General features: G+C 43.6%; 1 protein-coding gene across 16 annotated transcripts in view; it reads left to right on the top strand.

Annotated features, from left to right (window-relative positions):
• The first annotated feature begins 444 nt into the window (after positions 1-444).
• The window catches only part of TRERF1 (transcriptional regulating factor 1), a 76,798-nt gene continuing 61,441 nt past the window's right edge, over positions 445-15,801 (top strand). For 3 of the 16 annotated variants that reach the window (XM_083494118.1, XM_083494126.1, XM_083494125.1), the window contains exon 1: positions 445-1,426. The gene's annotated coding sequence lies outside the window, so the exon portion shown is untranslated. Of the gene's footprint in view, positions 1,427-1,568; positions 1,804-2,182; positions 2,379-15,801 lie in introns of those variants that run through there. The other 13 variants (XM_083494130.1, XM_083494124.1, XM_083494131.1 and 10 more) reach the window with 8 other exon arrangements.

Below are 15,801 nucleotides of genomic sequence, written 5' to 3'. Positions count from 1 at the left end.
CACTTAAAAAAAACACACGCTGCTTGCCACTCTACTGCAAAAGGCACAGGAGCCTTAAACAGGGGGGAAAGAAGACGCTGGCAACCTTAGGCAGTAATAAACGTCTTGCGCACACAAGCGCTCTTTTTTAACCCGCGACTGCTTGCCAAAAAAAAATAATATGAAAATGGAGAGCCATCTGACTGCGACGAATACTGCAAGTTTCTTTTCTGAGAAGTGCTGGGGAAGGGAGGCGGGGAGAGAGCACCGCCCGCGGGCTCACGTCGGAGCGCTGCGCCAATCACAAGCCAGTGGGGGGCGCTCCCAGGAGGAGTCCCCCCACCCACCTCCCCACGTTTTGCAGTCATGGCGTTAGGGGTGGGAGGGTGGCGGGGAAGCGTACAGTACGAGGAGCCCACACCCTGCTGCGAAGCGGCACTGTCTTCCTGCGTCTCCCCGACAAGGGAGGGGGCGGGCACAAAGCCAAACTCCCCAGGGCGCTTTCTTGCAGCGCGATCCTGTGGACGTTTCCTCGCGAGTCCCCGTGTGAATGGGGCTTGCTGCCAGGATTACAGTCTCAAGACATCCATATATAGGGCTTCGGGTGTGTTTGTTTTGCGGGGGGGGGGGCACAGTCTTATAAGCCCCGATAAATACTGCAGGCTTCATTTCCGAGCAAACACGCGTCGGATCGGGCCGCGTGCCTCCTCCAGGATGTGTTTTAAACGCACCCTCCTCCTCCTCGGCTCCTTTGCAGAAATGGAACCCGCCCTCCGCCCAACTCTGCTCGGATTCAAGAAAGATCCGAGTTACGAAGCAGGGAACGAGGAAACGGCGCGCCATGCACGCAGGGTGTGTGTGTGTATGTTTGCACACCCCGAGCCTGGAGCGTCACCGGGGATCTCCTGGCCCCCGAGTGCAATTGCTGCTCGTCACCCGGGAAGCTGGCCCGGGGCGCTGCCGACAGCTCGGACAGGCAGCAGCGCACGGGGAGGTGGGTTTGTCCTCCGTACCTGCTGCATGGGAACTGCAGCCCTTAGAAAAGGGAAACGAGTGGGGCAGTGCAAAAGAGAGAGAGAAAACACCCTCCCTACTGAAAACCCCAGGAAGACACGCCGCTAAATTGCCGGAGCTTGCTCCCAGCCCGCAGGTCACTCCTTAAGACAGGAGACCCCGGCGAAGAGTTCCGCGCTCTGCTACTAACTGCCGCCACTGACACCTTACTTCCTGGTTTGCAAACTCAGGACCAGACCCATCTCGGCGGAGTGATTCGATTTTCTCTCCTAGCCTCCTCCCCTTTTTGCTTCTGCTTTCTCTCCCCCCCTTCTTTTGCACGAAAATAATTTGACAGCGTTTTGCTGACACGGGGATTTTGCACCAGAGATTAAGAGAGAGGGGGGGCAGAGCCCCCACCCTAAAGTGGCATGCAAGGAATTTCATGCACAAGGTAAGTCCAGCTCCCTTGAGCTTCTCCTCCTGGCGTGGGCTTGGGAAAGAGCGAAGATTAGTTATTTCCACCTCTCTCCCCCCTGTACAGTCGCGGAGGGGAGGAGGGTGCATTGCACAGGGGGTGGGTGGGGGGGAGAAGAGGGGGCGGAGGCGGCGGGGTTGCGTGTAGATATGCAAGTATATATTTCCTGGCGGAGCGATATTTGTTTACAGCAAGAGCTTGTACTGTAAGCAAAGTAGGACCCGAGTAAATAGCAGCTCAGTAATAAATTAAAATTGCAATTGCCCCGTCGCTGCACAATATAGATCCATTATATGTATTAAAAACTGCGCCCACACGGACCCTGCATGCACTTGTTGCAGACTTGGCACCAGGTAGGCAAAACGCTTAACAACTTCCATTCTTGCACGGAGCTTGCAAACTCAACTTTTTCTTCTTTTTTTTTAAGTTTGTAAGTTCACTCACTTTCGGTATGTAGGACTGAGTGGGCGAGGCCCTCCCTGTCTCCTGCTCCTTCCTGCAAGATATCCCAGCAGAAGGAGAGAGAGAAAAAGGAGATCATTAAGCCTGGCTATTATTATTATTATTATTTTATTATAAATAAATGTCCCCCTGGCTGCGTGCTTCCTTGAGTAAGGTGCAAGGCCGCGTTATTTTAAATCGGATCGAGGCGAGTCCTCGCACTGCGGGGGGTGGGGCGGGAAGAGGGCAGCGTGATCTTTTAAATCGAGTGCGTGTACAGGGAGCTGCCCGCGGTGTGGCAAGAGAACCATATGCGAGGATCTGGCAACGGCGGATCGCACACGCTGCCTTACCTACCTGCTCCCAGTCGGTGGGAAATTAGAAAGCGAGAGATTTGCATCTTGGCCACTCCCTAAGCCCGCACACCCATGCTTTCTTTCCCCGTAGCGCTCGCTTAGCATTCATCAAAAGGAAAGAGGCACTTAAAGTAAGATGGATGCATTTTTTTAAAAAAAAACAGAGATGAGTCAGTGCCTGAAAAAGCCCATAAATGAATACGGTTGTGTGTTGCGGTAGTGTTTCATATAAAAATATAGCAACCGGAGAAGGGGAATATGCAAGGCCGGTACTGAGACCATCTATATTTTCCTTGTTTCCAGAGTCTTGACTCCGAGAGCGTTGCATGAACAGAATCCATATCTGCTTGTGTAATTTGGGTTAATGCAGGATTCACATGCTTCACCCAAGAGGTTAAAATGAGATCTGCAACTTTTCATTGATTAGTCAGTTTTAAAAAATACCCTTTGACCACCCACAAAAGTTGTCTGGGTTAACCTGGTAGCAGTTTATTTTAAACAGAATGTTTAATTATTTTTAAAACAAATATGTATGGAATTGTAGGCAACTGGGCTCCATGTTAGAAAAGCCGCTTGTCCTTTTCTTGCATATTCATCCCTGAATTGTGCCTATGAGCATTAAGCTTAAAAGCAAAATATGCCAGTTTTTCTTTTGTTTTAATTCATAAGCAGTTTTTTTTAATTAATTAATTGTCTAAGGCGTCTTTAATCATATGTCCGCCCTGGTTTAAAATACTCCAGAGTCAGTTTGTAGGTTTCCAGATGCATAGTGTGAATGTGGTTCTTGGCTATGAGATTAAAGTATATTAATGTGGGGAAAACCATGTGCCTAATTGGTTTGGAATCTCTTGCCAGCTGTCTAGTAGTTTTCAATGTGATATAATCTGCAGTGTTTACTAAAAAGCTGGTGGAGCATTGTGGTCAACAGCAAACCTGCATCCCTGCTCAGAAGTTAGTCCCACTGTGATCAACAGGACTTAACTGCTTAGTGTGTTTAGGATTGGAGCGTGGAGCTAGATCTCCATTTTTAGAAGACCAAGACCAACCTACTCTTGTGGCACCTTCAAGACTAACCTTAAAGGTTAGGAATTCCTTAAGGGTTGTTACGGCCTGAGCCAGAGGTCGGAAACCAAGGTATTTTTGTGTGGCTAGAAAATGGTGTCCTTCAACTCCTGCCTCATATTGGCCTGAATGGAAGCTAGATTTGGGTGTAGAGAAACTAGCCTACTGTACAAAGAAGGTAGAACTTGTGTTTGTTGCCCCTTCCATTTTTGCTTCTGGGCTACTGAAAGGAAGCCTGGAAGTGAATGTGGCCCTGTTAGGTTCCCCATCCTGGCCTGAGTCTTGGTGGAACTAGTCTACTTCCATCAACTGCATGAATCATCAGGGTAGGTTACCAGACATGTGCACCAGTGATTGGGTTGGGGCATTTTTCTTTTTAAGGAGTGACATTATAAGCATTGAGTTTTAGAGGGAAACGAAATGCTTTCCAAATGAACCTACCCAGCTCCTGAGATCATCTTCTGAGGCCCTTCGTCGTGTGCCTCCTCCAGGAGAGGTCTGGAGGGAGGCAACAGAAGAACAGGCCTTTTCTGCAGTGGCTTTCCGTTTAAGGAGTTTTCTTCCCAGGGAGGTTCTGCTGGCGCTTTCGTTACAGACCTTTAGGTGCCAGGTGTAAACATTTCTCATTAAGAAGGCCTTTGGCTGATTGACATCCAATGCCCTTTTAAAAGGTAGTGGGAAGTACAGTGATACCTCGGGTTACATACACTTCAGGTTACAGACGCTTCAGGTTACAGATTCCGCTAACCCAGAAATATTACCTCGGGTTAAGAACTTTGCTTCAGGATGAGGACAGAAATCGTGCCCTGGCGGCGCAGCAGCAGCAGCGGGAGGCCCCATTAGCTAAAGTGGTGCTTCAGGTTAAGAACAGTTTCAGGTTAAAAATGGACCTCCGGAACGAATTAAGTACTTAACCTGAGGTACCACTGTAGGTTGTTTATTGGGTTGTTTTTATTTTTATTATGTATTTTGTGATTCTATATTGTGATTTTATGTTGTAACTGCCCTTAGAATTGTAGGTATAGAGTGGTATACAGATTTAACTAATTAATAATAATAAATGCAAAAAGTACAGGCTCTGACTGTTTTGTTGCAGAGGTATTGCAAGGTTTATTCACATATTGTATGGTAAGCAGTTGTTCAGATGCAATGTGTCTCTACTCTGGTCTCCATGTTTCTCTATCGCCGCCAGACACAGTGGTCCAGCCGCTTTGGAGCCCCTCTTTGAGAGGGCGCTTGGAGAAAGGTCTTTATAGAGGACCTTGGGGCATGGGTACAGGTGCATGGGGGGGCGTTCTTCATCTTAAGCCATCTTAAGGTTTTCTATGTCAAAATCAGCATTTTGAATCTGGCTGGGAAGCAATTTGGAAGTCGGTGAAGGTATATGTTCTGAACATGTTCAGGGTTGCTACATAAATCAGAGTCCCGGGAAAGTATCCTGGGAACTATAGTTTGTTAAGGATATACAGTCACTTTCCTTTAGTGTCAAAGAGGATATAAGGTTGTTTTAAATGTAAGGTGTTGATGTTAACAGTTGAGGCATGAGCCCAACTACACCTTTTGGGGGGTCTGCTTTTGTGTGCATGGGTGGATGTAAGAAAATTGCCAGGCTTCACCATGCTTTGACCCGAGTACTACTCCTCTTTGGAAAGAGTGTGTATGTATGAGTGTGAGAAGTAATAAGTGTGGTGGTGTAGTGTAGTGGTTAGAGCGTTGGACTAGGACTTGGGAGATGAAGGTTCAAATCCCCCGTCCACTATGAAAGGCAAACATAAAATGAGGAGAATCATTTATGCCACCTCGAGGTCTTTAGAGGAAATGGGGAGTTGTAAATGTAAAAATAAATTAAATAACAATGATGAGAGCTGCTGTACCCCTGATAGCAAAGAGTGAGTTATGAGCAGGAAGTTTTTGGCTCAAATGGTAGCTTACCCACAAACTTGTTGTATGGCCTAAGCTAAGCTCCTATCTCTCAGCCACCCCATTGGGTAAGTTGCTGTTTTTCTGTCCATCTCCACGTTTGCAATACAGTGATAATAAGACTTCATAAGCGCTGTTCATAAAAAATCATAATATTGAGATAGTTATTGAGAATGTGCACTTGAAGCACTGTGAACCCTTGAAAGCTTTCTTACTAAGAGTGTCCCTGAGCATGTGCAGTGTCTCACAGGCTTGGCTTGAGTTTAGGAGACAGAGCATTGCTTCTAGAAATATCTGTTTCTGCACCTGTTTCTTTGGAATTGAACCACTGGAATCTAGGGCGCTTATCTGATCAAAGGAAGTCGATAAATCAGTTGAGTTTTTAATAGATTAAAAGTGGCATTTTCTCCTTTGCGTAAGTACTTCTAGCAACAATGATCAATGCTTGCTAAAAGAATATGTTTTGCGTGATTTATCTGTGATACCTTTTAAGTTTATTAAATGCTGTTTAGCTGATTAAACAAACTGTTTATTTGACGGTAGGTGGTATCCATATTGGAAACCACCTCAAGTTGTGTACTTCTTTATACGTTCTGTAAAGATTTAAGAAAAACATGGTGGGATATGTAGGAGGTACCACCAAGTAGCCTCTCTCAAGCTTCCAAGACTTTGAAGGACCTGAAAGTTTGACACACTTCCTCTTGTGGGAATGGATTACCAGCCACTTGCTTGGTTTGAAATTCATTTAATTTTTGAATTTTCGGGGGGAAACGTTTTCAGTAATACACCCAGGCAGTGTGTTGTATTAGCATCGGACGTTAGGGGCACTGCAGGGTACTTAAAATGCTTAGTGCTTAAAATGCTTAGTGTGCTCAGCATAGCTCAGATATGCCTCTGGGCAGATAAAGATGGTGGATGGGGTCTCATTGGCACTGTGTTTGCTGTGCATTGCACACAACCACACTGTAAGCAAAGGATGTGGCTGCTTCATTCCCTAGCCTTCTTATGGCACTTGCAGGTCCTATATATGCAGAACTAGATTTTCCCCTTTTTGGAGAAAGCTTTTCCTGTGCAAAAGTTAATGCTTTTTTTAATTTTCCGTGTTTGTGGTGTTTTCATGAAGAATTATCTGTATGTTGTTTTGTCTTCCCCCAGCATACGTCTCTGGTTTATGATAAGAAAAGCTTATACATAAAATAATAGCAACGACACTGTGCATTTCAAAGGCATTTGCTTGTAAACCCTCAATTTTGCATTTAAAGCAAAACTGAACGATGCGCTTGATTTTGTGAGATCCATGTGTGTCTGACAAAATGAATCGTTCACTGTAGTTTTTCAGCACATCTCTGCAATTTTAATTCGCTTTGAAATAAGGCAGGTTGTGGGTGGCATCCACATTCACTTGTTCTGTAGCTGAAAAGATTAGAAGACATTGTGAGTCCTGTGTTCCGTTCTGGCACCACATCCAGATGTAGACCAGTGATTCCCAAATTTTGGGGGGTCACCACCCCGTTGGTTCCATAAAACGCATCTCCAGTGCCCCCCACCTTACCCTGTAAAAAGGCATTATTCAGGTTTGCAGGACCCACTAAGGAAGATAATAACAAAATAAAATTCAATTAATTGCACATTTATTCAAAATCCAATCAAAACTATTTAGCACAATCAATTCAGCAAAAGTGATGAGCTTGGTCCAATGATACCAGCTTTCAAAAGTCTGAGAGTCATTTACACCTCTAGGTAATCCCATCTACTAGGGGTGGTATCATTCACTTTAGGAACCACTGGTGTTGACCAATTGGAATGAGTTCACTGAGGGCAGCAAAGATGGTCAGGGGTAGGAAATACATGTCCTAAGAGGATTGGAAGCCTGCAGCTCAGTAGCAGAGCATCTGCCTTGCATGCAAAATATGCCATCTTAAATCCTGTGTATCTCCAGGTAGGGTTGAAACCCTGGAGAGCCATTGCCAGTCAAATAAGACAGTATGGAGCTAGATGGACCAGTGGACTGACTCAGTATGGCAATTTCCTATGTTCCCAACTGGGTAGAAGTATGGAATTGTAGTGATGGAAAGGGACCACAAGGGTCATCCAGTCCAACCCCCTGCAGTGCAGGATTTTTTTAGCCCACTTCTAGTCTGCGGGGACCTCACCTGTCCCCCAAGAATTCTCAAAGATCAGGATTCCTCAACCTCGGCCCTCCAGATGTTTTGAGACTACAGTTCCCACCATCCCTGACCACTGGTCCTGCTAGCTAGGGATCATGGGAGTTGTAGGCCCAAAACATCTGGAGGGCCGAGGTTGAGGAAGCCTGTCAAAGATTATGGACATACTTCTGTTGATGCAGCCTAGAATAGCATTAGCTTTTTTGGTTGCTGCATCACACTCTTGACTCAGGTTAAGCTTGGAGTCCACTAAGACCCCAGTGTCCTTTTCACATGTGTTTCCAGTAAGCCAGGTGCCCCCATCTTAGGTTTGTGCATCTGGTTCTTCCTTCCCAAGTGCAAAACTTTTCATTTGTCCCTATTGAAATTCATTTTGTTAGTTTGGGCCTAGGTCTCCAATCTGTTAAGGTCTCGTCCTTCTCTGCGTAGTGGCATGAGTCGTTCTCTGCAATGTGCCTTCCCCAGCCACCTTGGTGTATTCTGAGGTCTGCAATTGTCCTTGCTCCTCCGGCTGTTGCTTTGGATTTCCTGCATGAAGCAGGCTGCATTGGAGAACCAGTGGCCCTTTTGATGTTGTTAGACTCCCAGCTCCCATCAGCCCTAGTCAGCACGGGCAGTGGTCAAGGATGATGGGCGTTGTACTCCAGCAACATCAAGAGGCTTACAGATTCCCCATCCCTGGCCTACAAAGTCTTGCATGATGCTGTATTGGGGGTTACTGCTCAGGCTAGGTCTACAGTATTCCTTCATTGTGCCATACAGTGGTACCTCTGGTTACATACTTAATTTGATCCGGAGGCCTGTTCTTAACCTAAAACCATTCTTAACCTGAGGTACCCCGCCAGACTAGCATGATTTCTGTTCTCATCCTGAGGTAAAGTTCTTAACCCGGGGTACTACTTCCAGGTTAGTGGAGTCTGTAACCCAAAGTGTTTGTAACCCGAGGTACCACTGTAGTGTTATGTGCTTTAAAAATACATAAGAACTATACACCATGCTATGACATTTAACATACATTTGCCCAAGAGACCTCATTATACTAAGAAAATTCAATAGTAAAGGCAGCTAATTAGATGAGGGAAAAGTTTGTAGCGGAATCCAAAAATGTATACTCAGAAACAAGCGCTATTGAATTCAAGAAGTGGGGTTAGGATTTCAGCCTTAACAAAAGTGATTTTATCTATATATAATTCTCAAGAGAGTGTCTTTAAAGAACTATATTTGTGGAGTTCACATTGGCATGTGCAAGATCGATCCCCATATTTGACAGCTGCATTGACAGCTGTAATACTAGATGATCCTCACAGTGCCTCAAACTCTACAATTTTATGACTTTATGTCTTGTAAAAAATTAAGTATTTTTGTCTGCTTGTAAGATATAGTGATGGCCTGGCCACCAGCTTGGATGGGGAAAGGAAGAACCATGTACAGTGGTACCTCGCAAGACGAATGCCTCGCAAGACGAAAGAGTTTTCCGTTTTTTGAGTCGTTCCGCAAGACGAATTTCCCTATGGGCTTGCTTCGCAAGACGAAACGTCTTGCGAGTTCTTGCGAGTTTGTTTCCTTTTTCTTAAAGCTGCTAAGCCGTTAATAGCCGCTAAGCTGTTAATAACCGCTAAGCCGCTAATAGCCGCTAAGCCGCTAATAGCCGTGCTTCGCAAGACGAAAAAACCGGAAGACGAAGAGACTCGCGGAATGGATTAATTTCGTCTTGCGAGGCACCACTGTACTTCACCTTGAACTTTGTGGAGGAAAGGTGGAATCTAAATGTGATGGTGATGATTTTTTTTTTTAAAAAAAAAACACCCCATAATTTTTGCTTAGTTCAGATGTAATGGCAACCTATAATTTGCCACAAAACTGGAAGTCAGGGAACATTCAAGCTAGGGGCATGTCATGTAGTGTCACAAGTTAAACATAGTTTGCTGCTTCGTTGTAGTATGCTAAGCACTTGAGAATGCAACTACATGTGCATTTGAGGAAGTCTGCAGTGTGGAATGTAGAAGAATGTGGGCAGGCACAAATATATGGATCGTTCATGCTGGATCAGTGCTCTGCGTCAGGATTGGGGAACCTTTTTTTTTTTACATTCTATTCTGAGCAACCTTCTCAGGGCAACATGCCAATTGTAGGTGGAGCCAGAGGCAAAAGCAGGCAGAGCAGTGACTCTTAAATTTCATAGAATCATAGAATCATAGAGAGTTGGAAGAGACCACAAGGGCCATCGAGTCCAACCCCCTGCCAAGCAGGAAACACCATCAGAGCATGAATTTTGCTTTCATGTAGTGGGCACTCCTATCTCCATTCAGGCAAGCAAGAGGCAAACACCAAGAGTTGAAGGACACAATCCAGGGAGGGAAAAACAATCAAGGCCAGAGAGGGGTGTGGCCTGGGGAGAGGAGGTGTGGCTTGGAGAAAGTGCCAAGGGCCAAATAGAGAAGTCCAGAGGGCCACATTTGGTTTGCCAACCCTTCTTTGCATGGACCCTTAGTCTAAGGCAGGCATAGGCAAATTCGCCCCTCCAGATGTTTTGAGACTACAATTCCCATCATCCCTGACAACTGGTCCTGTTAGCTAGGGATGATGGGAGTTGTAGTCCTAAAACATCTGGAGGGCCAGGTTTGCCTATACCTGGTCAAAGGTACCATGGGCAGTTCATATGTTCTTACCTGCTGTTTGCATTTTCCACCCCTGTTTCTACGCTGCGTGTGGCCACGTTGGAAAGGTGCGCATATGTTACTTGGTTTATGACATTGACTCATAGCTGAATGTGTGCATTGTTGTTCCATGCCCTGGTAACTTCCATCTTGGTCTACTGAAAGGCGCTTTGTGTGGGGATACCCCTGAGGTTGGTCTGGAAGATGCACCGAGTGCAAAATTCAGTGGCTCAGCTGCTCAGTGCAAGGGCCAAATATCACCTCCATGTTACATAGTGCTGAGAGTCTTGTACTGGCAGTCCTCTATTGGACTTAGTTGAAGGTGCTGATTTTGGCGTACAACACCCAGTGCAGCTTGGGAACAGGATACCTAAACAATCATCTCACCCCTTATATACCCAGTCAATCACTATGCTCTGCAGATAGAGGGACTCCTGCAGATACCATTTCATCAGGAGGTCCATTCCATTTGATGCAGAAATTGGACCTTTAGTGTTGTGGCATCTACGTCTTGGAATTCCCTCCAATTATGTATCAGAGAGGTGCCATCTCTGTTGCTTTTGGTGCATATTGAAGATTGTCCTTTTCCAGCAAACCTTTTAAGTGAAGGTTTTTGTCCTTTTTCATCTACATTGGATTAGAAATAGTGTGTTTTGTAAACACACACATTTTTGAAGCACTTTGGGATGTTTTCTAGGAAGTAATTTATAAATTAAATGAACAAAATTAGCTTGTACTGATATGAAAACTCCAAGAGCTTGGCAGCAACTCTTGGCGAGTTGAAGTATTGCGGGGTTTTTCTGGAAAATTTTGAATTGGAAAATTTCCCTCTGTGTGTTAGGGTAAGCTGCCTTGGGAAAAAATCATTTTGCATCAGAAAATGTTGTGGTGTCTTAGAGAGGGATTTAATTTAGCATCTTTATGATGCACTTGCTCTGTAATACAGATGGTTATAGCTATGTTTTATGTTTATGTTGAGTGTTCACTGACGGGTTGGTTTGTCTTCAACAAGTAACAAAAAAGTTAGCATTTCTATTTTACTCATAGCTGTCAACGTTTCCCTTTTTTAAAGGGAAATTCCCTTATTCCGAATAGGATTCCTCGGAAGAAAAGGGAAAAGTTGACAGCTTTGATTTTACTTGCATTTAGTAATCAAAGCTAAAAACTTTGAAACTGCTAAGCTTGCCTCGTGTTGTATTTGAAGTTGGCACCCGTTCATGGTTAGTCATGAACTTAGGAAACAGAAGATTTTCTATGGGGAAAAATAAATCACTGGGGAGAAAATTCCAACACACATTGTTGGTGGTGGATTGTGAGGCAAAGGGTATTAAACACAGCGATACACAAGAGGTTGTCAGAAGGCTCCAAACTGAGATAACATATGCGATTGATGGTCCCCTTAGGGTAGTTATTTTCAAAATTCCTGCCGGCTTCCTTATTGCTTTGTCTGATTTGGGACCTTGAAACACCTCAGCTGACATTCACACAAAAAGGTTTTAAAGTTGCAGGTGCAGCCTCTACTTAAGAATTGAAGGCATCACTAACTTGTATTACTAGGGCTGTTTGTTGTCAGGCTGCTTGGCATAAGTGAATGCAAATCTTGAGAGAAGTTGTGAAACTACCTCCTGAGGGAAGTTTGTCAGGCCCTACTCTTGATTGGATATCAGGAGCAAGGTGAAGACTTCAGTGTTCTGGTGAACATTTGAAGTGTCTGTTCGAATGTTTAAGATTATGCTGCAGATGATGTGCAGTTCTGCTGCTACAATCTTGTTTTTCACCCTGGTGCTGTTGGGAATTTTCATTATGCGGTGTTTTAACGAAGGGAAGTTTCTGTTTATTGAAAGTTACGTATGATGAGAGGCAGAGTTTTGTGGTGGAACACAAAAAATTAAAATTTGTGTGGACAACAGCAGAGTGCTCCATTCTAGTTGAACAGTGGCTGGGATTTCGCCAGTCTCCACATGTGTATTGACTGTTGACTGTAAAAGGAAAGCCAGTTACACAATTAGACTCTCTGACTTTTACTGCATATATTCCACTTTGGTTTACTTCTGATTGATCTGATGTTTTTCTATATAGAGTGTACATTTCTCTTGCAGTAATTACTGGCAAGATTGAACACCCTTTTTGGAACGGGTGAGTGGGCATATAAAATAAATTTGGTGGTTGGTTGTTTAGCCAAAGTGTTCAGTTTGTAAGTCCAATGGCTAATAACTAAAATGAAAGTTAGGAAGTTACCCTGTGCAGTTGTGGCATCGTAAGCTACTATTGACTAAGACTCCCCAAGCTGATTAATGATTTGCTATTTAGATTCAAATCAACTCATAAAAAATAATCAGTATTATAGCTTGGAAGGGAAGGAATTCCAAAGGTTGTTATCGGGAAAGGAGAAATGAACTCATAGGCTTTTACTTGCACCGGGGTTTTATTTTGGTAAAGTAAGGGCATCTGTACTTGGCAACACAGAACTAAAGTAGGACAACTCACTAGAGTAGGTGTGAAATGCTGTCTTAAGAGATGTGAGGCATAGTTTGAGTGTTGCAGGTAAAAATGAAATGTGATGAACTTAAGCTGCCTTTATACTGAGTAGGGATGGAAGGATCTGTCATTCTGCCAATATTAATCCCCCCCCAGCACAAAATGCAGTTTGTGCATTTTCTTTTAAAAAAATACACATGCAAATTATTATATGCATTTCTGTATGTAGTTTTGACTGATGTACACATTTCTGCAAGCAGTTTCTTTTAATATGATTTTTTGGTAATTTTAACTGGGGCTGATGGGAGTTGGAGTCCCAAGTTCATACCACCCAGCTCTCCCTTCTGGAGCTGGGTCTAAAAGTTTACTTCAAACTGCAGAAAAGATAGGGAAGCAAAATAAATATTGTGGTACATAGTCAGCTGCTAATGACATAGAAAAGAAAGCACTGTTCTATTTTGTCACCTCTGAAGTGTTGACATCCCATGTTTTGGCTGAATACCAAATGTATACGAGAAAAGTACAAAAGCAGCGTTACCTCAAAAAAGTTGTTTTTGAGTGATGAAGGTTTTAAAAAAGGATTGGCTTGGTTTTGCTTCAAACTTAACTGGATATGCAAAATCCCTCCAGAATGGGATCTAAGATTTCCAGTTATAGCAAAGTAATAAAATTGTATTTATTTCTTTTTTACGGATTTGTCTGTTAGGTTAAATTTCAGGCTCCTTTCAAATTCACACGTTGGTTCAAAACATAAACAATGCAATGAGAGCTAATTGAAAAGCCAAATCCAAACGATGTAAATTTCTTTTTCTACCTTTAATGTAGCAATTTGAAGTCAAATATGGTTCAGGGCTTGAAATGTGCTTGCAGAAAATCAAGTTGGGACTTGTGCAGTTTTGGCGGTTGGCATCGTTAAAATAATGCAGAGGCAAAGTGCATGCACACAAGTTGAAAACAACCCAAAGTGTTAGCTATGCAGCTTAAACTATTTAATCAGTTTTTATTAAAACTTACTACTGCTGGACTCGATTATAGACTAAAATACTACAGAAATGATGTGCAGTCAAGTCCTAAGCATGGTTACTGAGAAGTCAGCACTTACTGAATCCCAAAGGGGCTTGTTCCTAGGTACATAAGTGTGGTTAGGGCCAAAGCTTTAAACATTACCCAATCTCTGATATTTCTTGTGTTGGTCTTAAAGCCTATATTATTCTTAGTGCTGAATAACCAGTGCCAGTGAGATGATATCTTACCCACTGCGTAAAGCAGAGGAATAAATTTCTGTGGAATAAGAGCTTTTAACCTTGAAAGGGGTATGTGTCTGCTGTGGAAACAGAGCAGACATAATATCCAAGAATTTGTTTGCAAAGAATGCAAGGGAGCAGAAATTGAAATGGCGAGATATAAATGTAGCAAACCAACAAATTGTTCGCCTTTCCTCCAAGGAACTTGAGGTGATGTTCATGGTTCTTGCGCAGGTGCTGCCCCCCCCCCCCCACTATTCTATCCTCTCACAACATCCCTGTGAGGTGAGTTAGGCTGTGAGATTGTGTGACTGGTCTCAGGTCACCGGGGGGGGGGGGCTTGTGGCTGCAAGAGGATTTGAACTTTGGTCTCCCTAATTCTTGTCTGACACTTGCAGTGTCAAGCAGAAGGTAGACAGGGATCTGGGTGAACCAGTAAGGGAATCTGGGTAGACCAGAAAGGGTTTCTGACTCACAAATAGGAATAAAACATTTCCCTCACCTAAATGCAGCTGCTGAAATGATGAGAGCTAACCAGAGGTGCTGCAAGAGGACCATGAACTGACTTCAGTTCTGGTACTGAAAGCATAATTTTAGGCTCAGAATATGCTCAGAAGGACCCTTGTTTTTGAATCTTTGCGTGTACAGTATTCAGCTCCCGGCTCCTGTTGGTAAATATTGGGGTTCCAGAAAATATCAAAGGAGATCAAAGAAACCTAAAGTCTGCCCATTGCTGCTGTAACCCCAGTACCACAGCGGCTTCTGAGATTTCTTCAAAGAGCTTTGTGAGAGCTTGGTTAAAAAAACAAACCATCAAATTCACAAAATGGTGTTGGAAGGGGGAGTTGCATTGCTTATTTACCAGCATTCAGCACAGGCACTAGCATGTCATCGTCCTCATGGCATAAACAGAAGGAATTAGTCCCAGGTCCTAGTCCAGCATTCAAACCACTTCCCCAACTGGCCTCCTTGGGATGAAGTGTTTGATGCAAATCCACTAAATTACTGGAGGAAGATTTGTTTAATGCCTGGAATTGGCTTTTTTAAAAGAAGATGTGATCAAGATGCAAGTGTATGCTTTAAACCAATGGTTGGGTATTATTAACAGCAAGACTTATTGCAACTAGGTATTGGAGATATATGGAAGGAGCCTCTGACGGATTGTTATAATAAAGTCTGGGAATCGGCACTTGTTTAGAAACTCACCAATAAACTTAGAAGGGCACAAGGTTTAAAACAAAAGGACTTCTTTGCGGTAGAATGAAACTGCTTCATTAAGCATACAGTGAAGGATGACTATACAGGACTTCATATCAGCATTCTAGGTTGCTTTGATCATTTTTTTGGGTTATCCTTTGAGGAACCTGTGAAAATAAGGATTTATGATCTGGACTTGTGTGGACTTCAGATTTGGATGCAGACTTAATCTCTCGGCGGGGGTTAAATTAGTCACTTCTCTTTTCAATTTCTGCATTTATATTGTTTTGTAATATACTTACAAAAACAATAGCAACAGCACTGTGAGGTAGGTTAGGCTACGAGACCAGTGACTGGGCCAACGTCACCCAGGGAGCTTCATGGCAGAGTGCAGATTTGAATCCTGACCTCCCAGGTCCCAGTGCAGCATGCCAACCATTACATCAACTGACTGCCTTCTGATTGTATGTGGATATGTTTTTTGGTGGAAGATTACATTTTCCCATTGATAAAATGCTATAATTTAAGTGTGAGTGTTGGTGTCTTCCTTTTAAGCAGCAGTAAGTTCTTCAGTAACTACTGTGCATTTAACACACAAGTAAGTCATTATAAAGTAAGTCAAGTAAGAGAGGTCATTTGAAGTGGGTAGGACCCCTCTAAACTCTCCCCAGGCTAAACCCCGTACTGTCACTGCATCTTGCCCCAGTTGTTCTTGTCTGACTGGAATCTATGTTTATTGATTTATTTAGACCACTACTGTACTGCTAGAGAGAGAGAGCAGTGCACAGAAATCTAAAACAGCAACCAGAAATCTGACCAAAAACACACACA

This window comes from Podarcis liolepis (assembly GCF_965112155.1).
Source record: "Podarcis liolepis genome assembly, chromosome: 3".
NCBI classification, from domain to species: Eukaryota; Metazoa; Chordata; class Lepidosauria; order Squamata; family Lacertidae; genus Podarcis; species Podarcis liolepis.
This window is presented reverse-complemented; position numbering and strand designations above follow the sequence as displayed.